At 31.0% G+C, this 15647-nt stretch overlaps 1 long non-coding RNA gene across 1 annotated transcript in view; it reads right to left on the bottom strand.

Moving 5' to 3' along the window:
* The window catches only part of LOC146996951 (uncharacterized), a 311932-nt gene extending 300661 nt beyond the window's left edge, over window positions 1-11271 (bottom strand). The window contains exon 1 of the long non-coding RNA XR_015041818.1: window positions 11193-11271. This is a non-coding gene — a long non-coding RNA (uncharacterized LOC146996951). The remainder of the gene's footprint in view (window positions 1-11192) is intronic.
* Between the last annotated feature and the right edge of the window lie 4376 nt (window positions 11272-15647).

Below are 15647 nucleotides of genomic sequence, written 5' to 3'. Positions count from 1 at the left end.
GATACATAGCGTCACACGCTGGGGATAAAAAGAAATTTTCCTTCCGTGTAGTATTGCCATTACTCGCTCTGAAAGCTTTGAATTTCTTAATTAAAAATTCCTTAAAGATTTACAAAATGTTAAATAGATAATAAACAAATTTGAAATTCAAAATTCGGGCGTGCAGGTGCTTATGTTCGGGTGGAGGATTGAGTTATTCAAAATGTAAAGTTTTAACAGAGGAAGAAACATACATACATTTATGCGGATATTTTATTACTTAATTTCTTTAAATATAATACAGGAATGCAATATTTGGCGGCAATTTTGAAAAGTAAATCAACGCAAAATATCAAAACGAAATTTAGCCTTTCTGGACTAACGCCCTTTATAAAAATAAATAAATCTGCGTTAGTTTTTACTGTAATAAGTACTGATAGAACTCATCAGTAACAAACCTTTTAAAATATCTTTTGGTTTTTTACATGCGTTTACTAAGCAGAGAAATGTTAAGACCCACCTTAGCCAACATATATTAGTTAATGATTGAATAAATGATAAAGTCTCTGATTTAATAAATGAAGCTAGTCTTTAAAAATACTCTCTTTATAGCATTACATTTATTAAGTTCTGCATGATTTATGGCAATATTTTTAAGAAAGGTTTTGCATCTGCATTCTGTGCAAATGTATTAACTTATTTCCTCTTTGAAACTTAGGCCGCCAGCAGAAAGGACTGCGGCCAAAGCAAGATTTGTAACTTCTGTGTACTCCTGACAAGAAAATGTAAAAAAATTCCAATCTGAATAAAATCAGTTCATTCTTTCCAACCAACAACCAATTAGTAAATAATTTTTTGTTGCTAAACTGGGAAACAAAAGACTTTCAGACCAACTAGGATGTCATGATTTAAATTTAATGTAATGTAACAGCTTATTATCAATATTTGAATTAATATGGCAAATAACATATTGAGCCTGTTATCGTAACTTGAAAGAAAAAATGTTACCAATAGCACTTAGTTATTTAAAATGATGACATTAACGAAATATGTTCGACGTGCAATGCGTTTGCTTGCTATCTTCCACGTCGGAATATGACCTTATATAAAAATAGTAATATGTTTAATGTTTGGCAATGCTATTTCTAATTCATATTTTGTAAAATATAAACATTTTTTATTAACGAACTCTAAGTTTGACAGCGATCAGTGGAAACACTTCGAAATAAAGAACATTTTTGTCTCCAGGGTGCAAAAGTGTTGTCACTCCTCAACAATGAGTGCGAAAATTAGAGATTACGGAATTTTTAACTTATACCTCGTCTGATTAAAGTCCTATGAAGATGAGAATGGTCGAAATGGCTTCCCACCAATTTTTGGAATCTGGATTACTTCTCCCAAAACTCAACTCCATACCGTTCGGTAGAAGATAATGCCACAACAAAACAAACAGACACACGCAAATTTTTAATAGTATATATATATTAGTATATATACTATTAGTATATATACTTTAATAGTATATATATATACTAAATATCTATAGATATTTCATATAACTTAACTCACAAAATAAGAAGTTATGGCCATAAATGAATTTTGAAAGGGAAATCTAGCAATATCACTGCTAGGACTAAAAATGTAAACTTAATTACTAATTTTCTATTTATGTTTATCTCCTAGGGAAAGAAAAAGAAATTAAATTTTAATATAAATTAATGACTTTGATGCAGGTTTCTTATGAAAATATAATTTTGACATATTTAGTTTAATTTGCTTTGCTCCAGTCTTTACTTTGCAACTTAATTTAAGATATAATAGCTATACATCGCAAGGATCGATAAGTCCACAATGAAGAAAATATTTATTTTCGTTTATTAATTCGTATTTAACTTTATTTTCGTTTTATTATGTGAATTTAAAAACTCTAAACACTAATGTTTCCAAGACTTTTCAGTTTGTGTTAGCTATGACTACAAGCTCGATTACTGTACAACCATTCGCACATTGTTGTCCCAGAATAAATGCACATAGAAATTAAATTTAGAAAGTGCAGTTTTTATTTTATATTTTACAAAATTTTAAATTTTTATTATAATACTAATATTCTAATATATTCCAATCTTTTCCCAGATTACGTTCGCAGTGCGTAAGAAGTCAATTCATATATGAAAGCTGGCAGGTTATCGTTGAAATAAAAATGTACATGGAAACTAAGCATTTAACTCATATTCTCCATGATCTTTATTACAAAACTCACAAATACAAGACTTATGCTTAAGTATTGTATTTGTGAGTATTAGCTAATAATTTACAATAAGCATTACATGCGTAAGCATTCAAATTAAAGGGAGAAGTTAACGAGGAATACAACAAAATTCACTACTTCTTAGTTAACATAAAAATTATATTTCAATAACTTTAACATGAGCAAAACTAGGAATGCGACATTAATTAAAAATATTTTACTAGTTTCATCTTTTATAGGAAATTCTAAAAATTAGCAACATTGATTAAAAGAAATCCTTTTGATGAACAAATGTTTTATTAGAAAGACAAAATTTTAACATATGATGCAAATTTTTCTCAAATGCGTCAAAAAGCTTTATTTACAAGTTCAGTCGTTCTCTCATTGTAGTAACCCTCACCAGTAACCGGAACAAATTCCCATTTCGTAAGGAAATTCGTAAAAAATGTAACAATCTATATTACTGGGAAAGTTATATCAGGATGTTTATTAAAATTTCGCCAATTAGTTTCCAGTCTACGTTAACGTACTCAGTAAGGACGCCTATAGGGTATCTGTCTACGGTACACTGGTGGTCTTCTGACTGGTGGTGAAACAACTGGAGCAACTGGAGCTGTCTGATCGAGACAGATGCAATTTATTCAACTAATCTCAGTTTACTAATTCAGAAGTCAAACAACAAAAATCAGCGTTAATTTACAAAATTTTCACAGGACTAGTTTCGATGGTTTTACCGAACCATCATCTTCAGCTGCAAAACCGCAAATGAACAAGATAGGAAATAATGTTTAGATAAGATAAGAAAGCCTGGACAAGAATAAGCAAGTGGCGCCATCTGTTGGCGAAACCAGAACTAAAACATAATTTCTCTAAAAGCCGAAGGCAAATTTGGATTGGAATTAGGATCGTTAACTAGAACAGAAAGATTTTTTTGAATGTGAAATGCCTCTAGAAAATCCAGTTCTCCAATGGAAGATGTTTTTTGAATAATTTTGGCAGCAGAAAAATTGAAAGTGTGATTTTCGGACCAACAATGTTGAGCAACAGAAGACTTCTGTGTTTCCTTTTTTCTAACATATGCCTCATGTTCTTTGACGCGAAATTTTAAGGCTCTCTTAGTTTGGCCAATGTAAATTAAACCGCACTGGCAAGGAATCCTATAAATACCCCAGGAATTCATATCCGGAATGGGGTCCTTGAGTATAGAAGTTGGAATTTTATTGATGGGAGAGTAAACAACCCGAAAGTTAAATTTCTGCAAAATATGTGCAACTTTATAGCTAATTGATGGAAAGAAGGGAATGACAACAGAATTTTTATAATCTCCTAAAATAAGAGTGTGGCTTTTAGTGTGTTGAGATGAGAATTTTTTAACTGCTTGATTAATAATGTTGGGTGAAATGCCCCTGTCAATAGCTATTGCTTTTAAATAATTTAGTTCTTCATCAAGGGCTAGTTTGGAGGAGCAAACTTGAAGAGCACGGAAAACATAGGAATAAAATGAAGCTAACTTTTGTTTAGTCGGATGACATGATTTAAAGTGTGGTGGAAGGCAAACCGATGAAGGTTTACGGTAAACTGTAGTACTGAAGTTGGATGTGTTACGTGTGACCAGAATGTCGAGAAACGGAAGAGAATTGCAAGTCTCAAGTTCAAAAGTGAACTGAATAGCAGGATCAATAGAATTCATTGTTGAAAGAACTCTATTTAAATCATCTTTATTACCTTCAAACAGGGTAAATGTATCGTCTACGTAGCGGAACCATGCCGGGAAGTTTAAAGTTTCAAACAATTTTGATTCATAATAATGCATGTAGATATCAGCCAGGATGGGAGTGAGGGGGCTTCCCATGGCTAATCCCTCAGTTTGCTTGTAATATTTATTTTGGAAAACAAAATGTGTTTGTTTCAAACAGAGTTGAGTGAGAGAAATTAGCTCATCAATTTCGAAGCAAGAGAAATGAAATTCGCGAAGTCTGGTTTCTAGACATCTTAATGCACCCTCCACTGGGACATTGGTGAATAATGATTTTACATCAAAAGAAACCATGAGTAAATTACTAGGAGAAATGTTTTTAACCTTTTTTACAAACTCTATTGAATTTTTTATGGTGTAAATGTTATTGTCTAATAGAGTGGAAAATCTAGAAACTAAATATTTAGCTAATGGATACGAGGCAGTACCTAAATTTGATACAATAGGGCGGAAAGGAATACCACTTTTATGAATTTTGGGAAGAGCATATAATCTGGCACAATTCGCAACAGATGGGATAAGCGAATGCTTTAAGTTGCTTGAAATGATTTGCGAAGATTTGATCGCAGTTTTTATTTTGGATAAGTCCGAAGGTGAAGGATCTTTAGGGATCGGATTATATGGTCCTTCGTTTAAGAGTTTAGTGACACCATCGATGTAAGTGTTCTTATCCATGACGACTATCTGGCCGCCTTTGTCGGCCTTTGAAATGACAATATCCGGGTTAGAATGAATCTCGCGCATTGTAGCTCTTTCTCTCGCTGTTAGATTTGGTTTCAAAGGTTTATTATTGAATTTCACATTATGAGCGATAAGATGCCTAATCATTTCTTTCTGTGAATCTGAAACTTTACTGAACTTGAAAGCTTTTTCGATAGGAGCCAAAATCTTTGGAATCGAGGGTTTACAGGTTTGTGAGAAGTTAAAATTATATTTTAGAATTCTCTCTTGTTCTTCTGAAAGACTAACATTAGAAATATTAACTATTGGCTTGATGTTTACAATGGGAAGATTTTTTGAACTACTTGGACTGGAGGACTGTAAAAGAAGTTTTTCGAATTTAACTGCAAGGGTGATTTTATGACGGTTAACTGCATTCTCCGTTCTAGACCAAGACTTTTGTTCAAGGGAAGTGAATTTTGGATATGTTTTAGCGAGTTCCAGATGAAGCTTATAGAGTTCATGTTCAATTTTGGACAATTGTTGACGTGTATCCCTTATCACGGACCGAAGTAAGGCAAGTTTGCAATTTAACAGAATTCTTGAAACGCGACTCGAAGGTTTTTGATTAGATTTGATTTGAATAAAATTGGGGATCAATTTTTTACATTTACATTTAAGTAAAAAGTCAAGATGATTCAGGAATTTTTGCCGTTTCAGGCGTAATTTAGTGAAACGATTAACGGATGAAGGCATGATAAACAATGGAGAAAATCAAACTAAATTAACTGAGCAATAATAAAGTACACAGAAAATAGCAGAAAAATCCCTCACTGAAATGAATAGAAAACAAAATGTTTGTAAGCAAAATGCATGAAATCAGACAAACAAAGCACAATATCCAAATGTACAAAACATAAACATAACTTGAAAATTGCAAAAATGTACTCACCGAAACTCCTACAATCACAAAATGGCGGCCACACCACGTGCAAAAAAGAAAGCAAAATATAAGCCTGTTTGGGGCTTCTATAATTAAGACACAATAACACAGCCGAATAAATACTAATTCAGAAGTCAAACAACAAAAATCAGCGTTAATTTACAAAATTTTCACAGGACTAGTTTCGATGGTTTTACCGAACCATCATCTTCAGCTGCAAAACCGCAAATTTATTTCTATACCTTATTTCCTATCTTGTTCATTTGCGGTTTTGCAGCTGAAGATGATGGTTCGGTAAAACCATCGAAACTAGTCCTGTGAAAATTTTGTAAATTAACGCTGATTTTTGTTGTTTGACTTCTGAATTAGTATTTATTCGGCGTGTTGTTGTGTCTTAATTAATTTCAGTTTCATGTTAGACATATGGAATTCTTCTCGACTCCATATGAGTTGAAAAGTGAGTTAAAAACCAAGCCTCTTCCTCATGTCTTAGTTAAATTTCCGTCATAATTTAAGCTGTAATATAGTACAGATAACAGAACTGATCAATAATTAACAGACTGCCGTCTATCATTTTTAAAAATGAGGGCCTGCTCATGTTTCGTTTGCACATTAAATTGCAATGAATAGCGAACACTACGGCATATGTGACAGATTGTGAACTATTACTTTCATAGAGGTCAAATCTACTAATAGTAATTTATTCGAATAAATGTTATAGATACCATATAGGTAAGTATTATTCTGACACGTTTACGTTTTGAAAGAAAAGTCTAAATATAGATTGAAAATTCTAAAAGAATCCTTTAAAATTTAAATAAACAATTAATTATTATTCTCATCTTTTATCAGGAAATAAATTTTAAGAAAGACGAAATTATTCTACTTATCATTTGAGAACAGGTTATAAAGAAGATTTTCTATTTTAGAAAATTCCCGACAAAATGTAATTTTACACTCTAAATTCGGAAGAGTTGTATCCGACTCCAAAGGAGTGATATTCCACCTCCCTCTAATGCCCAAATGGCACCAACCTCAATGGAGCAACTTTTCGCTCTAGTAAAAAGCGGTCTCTTCTTACACAAAAAAAAAGGAGTGACCCTTTCTTTGTTCGCTCTTCTCCACAGCAAGATATCGGCCGATATTCGGGTGAAACCACACATACTACAAGGAGTTATAATACTCTGCTCACTCCTTGATGGTATGATATTTAAATACTTATTTTATATTTATTTTATTTGGAAACTGAAAATTGGTATTTGCTGTATGTAAAGTTTATGGCTGAGGTAAAGTTTTAGAATTTTGGTTAATATTATCTCTTGAAAAAATGTTTTACAGTACTTTTTAACATGTTATTGTGATTTTAAATATCTGACATATACATCTGTTTTAGATTTGTTACCTATGTACTTACAAAACATTTATTGGTGATGAAGAAGATTGTGAATCAAAGTAGACCATCACTGAAATAAAAAGCATAGTTTAAATAGAATCATATCTTCATTGTTTGGACATATAGTTTTCCTTTCAAACCTAACGAAATATATATTTCAAAAAATTACATCCACATTAAAATATTGGAAATTCGGTGTCATGTTACAATATTTAACATTCTGAAATACTTAACACTATCACTATCTCATAGTACTTCTGATATGAAATTACTTTAAATACATAGAATATGTTTTATTTTACAGAAACGTGGTTTTTGCCTTTATGTATGTGTAGTAAGTAATAAAAATAAGGAAATCAATGCAACATATACATAAAAACTGGAATAACAAGAAATTCCGACTGAAATTCATTCGGACCTAATGTCTCTACAAGCTCCATAAAAGAAATTTAAAAATCATATATAGTGATATACATTCTGAGGAAATACTCTGATATGCGCCTTCAAGTCGCCAAATTTCTCGCCAAGCATTTTTTGCGAGAAACTCCACGCTTCCTTATTACGATCTAAATTTTGTGTCTGCATTTCGAACTTTAAGCCAAAAATTTTCGCACATAAAAAAACCACGATTTGAACACGCAATTTAAGCTAAAAATCCGAAACAAAAACAAAAAATTTAGATAGTAAAAACGTAAAGTTTCTAACCAAAAATATTTGAAAAGAATCCAATTACACAGCGATATGTTTTAACTCAAAAAAAAAAAAAAAATCTACGAATGGCACAATCTAGGCAACGAACGAATCTATGAACTACGCACACCTCGCTTTAACAAATAACCATAACAACTATAAATTTCGAAGAATACCGTGTACACTGAATCCTTTTTAAACTTTAAAAGAAATCTATGAATTGCACAATCTAGGTAACAAACAAATCTCCGAAGTACGCACATCTCATTTAATAAATTAACATAATAACAATAAATTTCGAAGAATACCATGTACTTTAGAAACTGTTTCAACTTTAAAAACATCTACGAATTGCACAATCTAGACGCTACGCACTAATCAATAAAATAAACTAAAATAAATTTCAAACAATTAGAAAAAACAACAATAACGACAGAAATTCATACTAAAAAAACAATGAACATTACATTCTACAAAATAAGAACAAGAATAAAATAAAATGCACTTACCATGAATTAATGCTTTTTCGAATAGCAGAAATACCAATATCATACCGCCTTCAACATGCCGCCACGTAATCACTATCGTATTTATATGACAGCTAGACACACTATGCAGAAAATTCACACTATGGTTCACAAATAATCACAAATCCCTACTTCTATCATGTACAGCCACTAAAAATAATCTCCCAGACCCTCTTTCCACATCTCTCCAAATACCCACTGCCCCTCAACAGGATGGCCACGATGATATTTCCTTTTGCCGAACTTCAATTCAACAACTTCCACCATTTTATCTTTCCACCATATCTTCTCAGATACAGAGCATGACGCGAACGAGCTTCAGCGAAAGATTTTTCAATATTAACATTGTTGCCATACAACACGCAATCGCGCCAAAAACCAGCGTAGAACACATATCGCCACATTTGGTGAAATTAGGAAGTATATCAGAGTTGTAGCCATTCTGAATTTTGTATGCATGTTTTAATTTTAAAAAGCAAATTAGGATTATTCATAGCTTTCATTCACAAGATTAGAATATACAATCATGTAAGATAAATTTTCCATTAAATAATCATAATAGTCGAAAATTAATTTATTAAAAATATTTCTTGAAAAATTTTATAATCATAAAAATTTGAATGTGTTAAAACAGCTGATATGTCTCAGTATACCTGTACTATGATCTGCTAGATTTAACTTCATACAATACTACTTATAAATGAATATTTTAATACAATTTGTGTATTGATGTTACTGATAGTTTGTCTACTTGAGCATAATATGCATAAAAAATCGAATAATAAATTTTAATATACATTCAAATAAAAAAAAATGTGAATTTAATTTCTCTTACATGAAAATTATTCGGCTATATTTGCAATGTATGACATTCAGAAAAGCAATAACCATAAATTACTATCATACAATTGTTTTTAACTTCATATTTTGCAGAAATGTTGAGAAAGAAATATTTCTATTTCTTATTACAAAATTATTAGAGCTTAAAATTAATTAACCTAAGATACAATAACACGCCGAACAAATATTGATTTAGAAGTCAAACAACAAAAATCAGCGTTATGTTTTAAAATTTTCACAGGACTAGTTTCGATGGTTTTACCAAACCATCATCCTCAGCTGCAAAAGCGCAAATGAACGATATAAGATATAATGATTAGATAAGATAAGAAAGTCTGGACAGGAGATAAGCCATCATCCTCAGCTGCAAAAGCGCAAATGAACGATATAAGATATAATGATTAGATAAGATAAGAAAGTCTGGACAGGAGATAAGCCACTTGCGCCATCTGTTGATGAAACTACAACTAAAACATAATTTCTTTAAAGGCTGCAGACAAAAATGGATTGGAATTAGGGTCGTTAACTAGAACAGAAAGATCCGAGTTCAGTACTCAAGGACCCCATTCCGGATATGAATTCCTGTTGTATTTACAGAATTCCTTGCCAGTGAGGCTTAATTTGCATTGGCCAAACTAAGAGAGCCTTAAAATTTAGCGTTAAGGAACATGAAGCATATGTTAGAAAAAAGGAAACACAGAAGTCTTCTGTTGCCCAACATTGTTGGTCCGAAAATCACATTTTCAATTTTTCTGCGGCCAAAATTATTCAAAAAACATCCTCCATTGGTGAACTGGATTTTCTAGAGGCATTTCACATTCAAAAAAATCTCTCTGTTCTAGTTAACGACCCTAATTCCAATCCATCTTTGCCTTCAGCCTTTTAAGAAATTATGTTTTAGTTCTGGTTTTATCAACAGATGGCGCCAGTGGCTTAGCTCCTGTCCAGGCTTTCTTATCTTATCTAACCATTAAATATTATCTCTTTTATTCGCGTTTTTGCAGCTGAGGATGATGGTTCGGTAAAACCATCGAAACTAGTCCTGTGAAAATTGGAAAATATAACACAGATTTTTGTTGTTTGACTTCTAAAGTAATAATTAACTCATTAAGCCCAAATTATGAATAAAACTTAAAATCTTCAGTTAGCTTATAACGCTTTTTTAATTTTGAAAAGTTATATGCATACAAATTCCTGTACATTAATTATTACAAGTGAATAAATGTTTACATATATTTTTATAACTATTATTTAGAGCTTATTTTTATGTATGCTAATTCTAATTCTAAGTCTCATATGCAAAAAATAAAGTAAATTTTAAAGTTAAATAATATGGATTAGCTCACATGTGTAAGATAAAAATTCATTTTTTATAATTCTGTCGAAAATTCTTATGTATTTTATTTATTGATTAAATCTAAGTAGAAATCATTTTAACATAACTGCAGAATTATAATAATTTCCATGAACAAAATAATTTAAATATAAATGAAAACAAGCAACGCATGAAATATTTACTTTTACTTTTTATTACGAAATGTATGTACACACATATATAAATGGACAATATGACACTAAAAATATGGCAATAAAATGACATGACCAAAAAAATGACATTAAAAATCTAAAAATTAAAAAAATCTATTAAAAAGTATTATAAGTTGAAAACGATATGAGTTCACCAGAGAATTCAGTAAAGTATACGATTTTTATTTCTTGCTCGCATGCTGCAATTCTACCAAACAATTTTCTCACTTCTGTTATAAAAATTCAAAACTACAGTATGGATTTCTTTTTCACCTCTGTTCTTCCTATTTGAATTAAAAATGCATGCAAAACTGAATTTAAATAATTAAAATCGATAGTGTTGTGTTAATTGTACAAAAATAAAAATAATTTTAAGAAGTGTTTACAAAAAGTACCATCCATGCATATAGCTTTTATCACGTTAGCAGTATGTAATAAATAAATCTACGTTACAGCATTACGCTCTAAAGCAAATTTAAAGATACCTTTAAAAAGTGCAAACTAAAACTACTTTTCATTACATCCTTCAATTTTTTCCCACATGAATCTAACTATAAGACTATAATTTATAATACTTAAGATATTGATATTAAGAAATAACTGTACATATGTTTTAAAAGCGAACTTACTTTTGGCAAAGGAGATGCATCCATTGTTACGACTGTCCTCGCTTGAAATGGCGAGCTTCTGTCACATGTTCGAAAAATCTGTCTCGACAGGGGATCATTTTGTCTCTCAACCGACTCCCTTCTCCATTGTCATAATTGCAGGTGGCGAAACATATTCTGTTACCAAGACAGTAAACTAGCGTTCTTTAACTCGAAACGGAGCAAAAGCTCCTGTCATTCTGCAAATCCCCCTCCGAGGGATTTAGAGTGATATCCTCGGTGCTCTAAACTTTCCGATATCCTTATATTTGTAAGTAAATTAACAATTTTAAGGAAGAATATAAACTATAATCTTACCCGTACAGGCACTGCGGCTTAACCATTAACAAGCGCAATAGCTGCTGCCAATACAAGAACCTGTAATTAAAAAATCTGATGTGTACACCACATGACTCCCTTGTACGGAATATTGAATTATACGCATTTTTCTTGCATTTTATTTAAACTTATTAGATTGAATTAAACCTGCTTCGCCGACAGCGCATAAACCACAATAGAGTAAATGCATTCTTTATTCACTTTGTTTACCATAGCGACACTATGGCGCTAGGTTTCCTTAACAGTATTATATTTCATTCATATTATAACTCAGAATGCACAAAATGTATATCATTTAAAGAATTATCTAATCGTTGCCACATGTTCTATTCAAATACTATAATAAAGCTAGAACTATGTATAAAAGAAATTAAGCAAACAAAACAAAAAGAAACGGTTTTTCACAGACGATTGATTAATTCTCATTTAATTAATTCAGTTCTCACTTCGCGAGAAGGCAAAAATACATAAAAACTAAAAATATCTATATTAAAATTTACGAAGTAAATCTCAAACGCTTATTTCCTCGAAAAAATTCCAGAAAGAATTAAGCATGATTTAATTGGCAATAATAAATGAATGCGTAATCTTTGTTGCTGCGAAGCTAAGTTTCTCTAGATTGGCAACAAATCCATTAGTCTCCTGTTTCAAATGTAAACATCAATGGCCGCCATTATAAACTATAATCTTACCACTGCGGCTTAACCATTAACAAGCGCAATAGCTGCTGCCAATACAAGAACCTGTAATTTAAAAATATTGAATGTTAAATGTTATTTAATGTTAATATCGTAAGCAACTTTAATTATTCTATTAATATTTCTATTTTTTAAATTAAAATTTCTGCTTTTTAAGTCTTTAAAAATAAATATCTCTGCAAATTGAGAGATATTTGACCAACTTTTCGCAACCTGAAAGTCTACTTCATTTACTATATTTCTTAATTTGGAACCAAATTCTCATGTTTTAATTTAAGAATCAGACGTCTAAGAAATATTTAATCGGAGAAAATTTCGAAATTTTTAAGAAATATTTAGTCGAGAATAGTCACTACAGTTTGAAGCATGAAGCTTGGGGTTTGTAACCCTGACCGGTAACTATAGCCTGCTTGTAAATTACCGGAGAATATTGATTGGAAATTAATTATTTCTAATTTTCTAATTGTTTTACATTTAGAAATAACATTTGTAATAAAATGTGTTTGAGTGGCATTCAGTATCACAATTATTGAAGATTTGAAAATTTTGCTTAAACAGAAACATTTATTTTTCAACTGTATTTCTTATAAAATTCGCGTTAAAATTATTTTAGCTTAAATAAGTCTTTATCCGAAAGTAATGAAACTGAAACAGTGAGCAACACATCTTCATTTGAGTAAAAGACTGAGTAATAAAACCGTCTTTCCAAATTTTTAAACTGAAAAATTTTTAGTAAAAAATAAGCATTAAATTAAGTGTTAATGTACATGATGCTAAATTTATTAAGAAATAGTTTTTTTAATTATGAAAGTTTTTTTGCGAGGTTTAGTGAAAGTTTTTAAAGCATTTTCTAAATTTTCATAATGTAAAGAATGCTTAGTAACAGCATTGTTTTGTCCAAAAAAATGAAAATTTTATTTTTAACCCATTCTTTACATTTAGAAAACAACTCGTATATCTAGATAAATTCATACAATATCAACAAATTGGTGTATTATGCGGCGGCTTTATCTAAGATATATTATCGTTCAAATTTTCACCGACAGATGATGCTATCATGTTAATATGACGAAATGAGCACATTTAAATCCTTAGAATGAAAACATGCAACAGGAAAGATAAACATAAAGTGCTATAGTATTAGCAGTACTGGTAACATATTCGTAAATGCAATTAAATAAACGTTGTATATACTTAATTTTTCTTTTTCTGTTCTAAAAGCGTCATTTATCAATGCAAATTGGAATTAAATGTATCTTATGCTAAAACCAATCTGCTTGTATAACTTTTTAGGTGAAAATTGCATCTAATACGCTAGCCTACCGTTTTTCCATGATTTTTTTCAAATGCATTAAGATTCATGAGTTACCTGTATTTATAAAATGTTCATTTCAGAGAGATTTCTAATTCCATGTTTTGGGGAATTAATATTTTAGAGACATGAATTACGTATAAGAAGTAAGAAACATCTTGTTTTTATCATTTTTTAAAGAAAAATTAAAGATGAGCGCAAAACGAAGTTTATGATAATTTCAAATGATATGGAAAAAAAAATCATCTAACATATTCGAAGTACTTTCTCATTTGTTTCAACCTCTAAGAGAGGAGTGAAACAGTATACAGTGTCTCACAAAAGTGATGGGACACTTGTGATTTACAAAAGGAAACTGTAATAAAATAAATTAAAAAAAAAAAAAAAAACATGTAAAAATTTTTTGTGGGTGTGTTTCATACTTAAATTTAGTAACAATTATTACATAACATACATTTTCTCAAAATATTAAAATATTAATTTAATAAAAATACAATTGTTTAGAACGGAGCAAAAAATGACTCACATAAGTAATGGGACATCATTAGATACTACTACGTACTACATTAAAAATATTTTTGGGGTTTTTTTTATTTTTCTCAACAAAAAATCGTCTGCAGTATTTTTCTCGAGTTTGTTTTGGAATCTTTGTGTTTTTTAGCTTTGTGCGGCCATGAATGCTAAACGAAAAGAAACTTTGCCTGAAATTCAAAAATTAGTTATTAATTTGCATATTGAACGTGGAAAATCTATTAGAGAAACTGCTTAAACAGTTAACTTGAGTCATTCAACAGTTTTCAATATCATTAAATGATAAAAAAAAATCATATGATTCAGGATAAAAGAAAACCTGGCCGACCATCAAAACTATCTAATGGAATAAAGCTAATTATTGTTCGAAATATTAAAAAGAAAAATCCAAGAATGAGTGCTCCTAAAGTTGCTGCTGATTTACAAGCATTATATGGAGTAATTGTTAATCCTGAGACTATTAGAAGAGTAAATCGATCTGCTGGATATCACGGTAGAGAAGCCAGGAAAAAATTCTTCGTAAGTGAAAAGAATAGAAAACTCAGACTGGCTTTCGCAAAATCCAACATAAATAAGAATTCTGATTGCTGAAATGAAATTATATTTGCTTATGAGAGTAAATTTAATATATTTGGTTCTGACGGTAGAATCTTGGTTTGGAGAAAACCCAGGGAAGTGTGTGGTGTTGGTGTATTTAATTATGGCAAAGCACACTAGGGCTATCTGCCTAGGGGAAAGGATGCCTTTCGGGGAGGACTTTCTAAGGGAAACTGGCTCGTATACACGTTACACATGGGGAAAACCACGAAAACGCCCATGCAGCCAGTCCGTTTCGCGGGATTCGAACCTCGGACCGAACTACCAGTGTTCAGCGACTTTACCGCTCAGCCGCTGGTGGGCCCAAAACCCAGGGAAGAATTTCGCAAACAGAACTTGGTGCCAACAGTAAAACATGCTGGAGGGAGTTATGGTATGGGGGTGTATGCCGTCTGCTAGGGTTGGTAATCTTGTTTTTATTGACAGTATAATGGATCATTACAAGTATATTGACATTTTAAATCAAAATTTGAAATCTTCAGCACGAAAATTGAACCTTCATAACGATTTTAAATTCTACCAGGATAATGACCCCAAGCACACTGCTTTGAACGTAGACCCTGGCTGCTGTATAACTGTCCTGAAATAATGAAAACACCACCACAATCTCCAGACTTAAATCCCATAGAGAATATTTGGCAAGAATTGGAATCAAGAATTCGCAAACACACCATTTCTTCAAAACAACAATTAAAATCGGTGCTTCAAAACGAATGGGGTACAATCTCTTCAAAAATCACAAAAAAATTAGTCGAATCCATCCCAAGAAGATTAAATCCTGTTTTTAAAGTGAAAGGAAATCCAACAAAAATCCAACAACTTTTTGCTCCGCTCTAAACAATTGTATTTTTATTAAATTAATATTTTAATATTTTGAGAAAATGTATGTTATGTAATAATTGTTACTAAATTTAAGTATGAAACACACCCTCAAAAAAGTTTTACAATTTTTTTTAACTT

This window comes from Stegodyphus dumicola, chromosome 6 (assembly GCF_044657685.1).
Source record: "Stegodyphus dumicola isolate Sdum_Otavi_A_Nest chromosome 6, ASM4465768v1".
NCBI classification, from domain to species: Eukaryota; Metazoa; Arthropoda; class Arachnida; order Araneae; family Eresidae; genus Stegodyphus; species Stegodyphus dumicola.
This window is presented reverse-complemented; position numbering and strand designations above follow the sequence as displayed.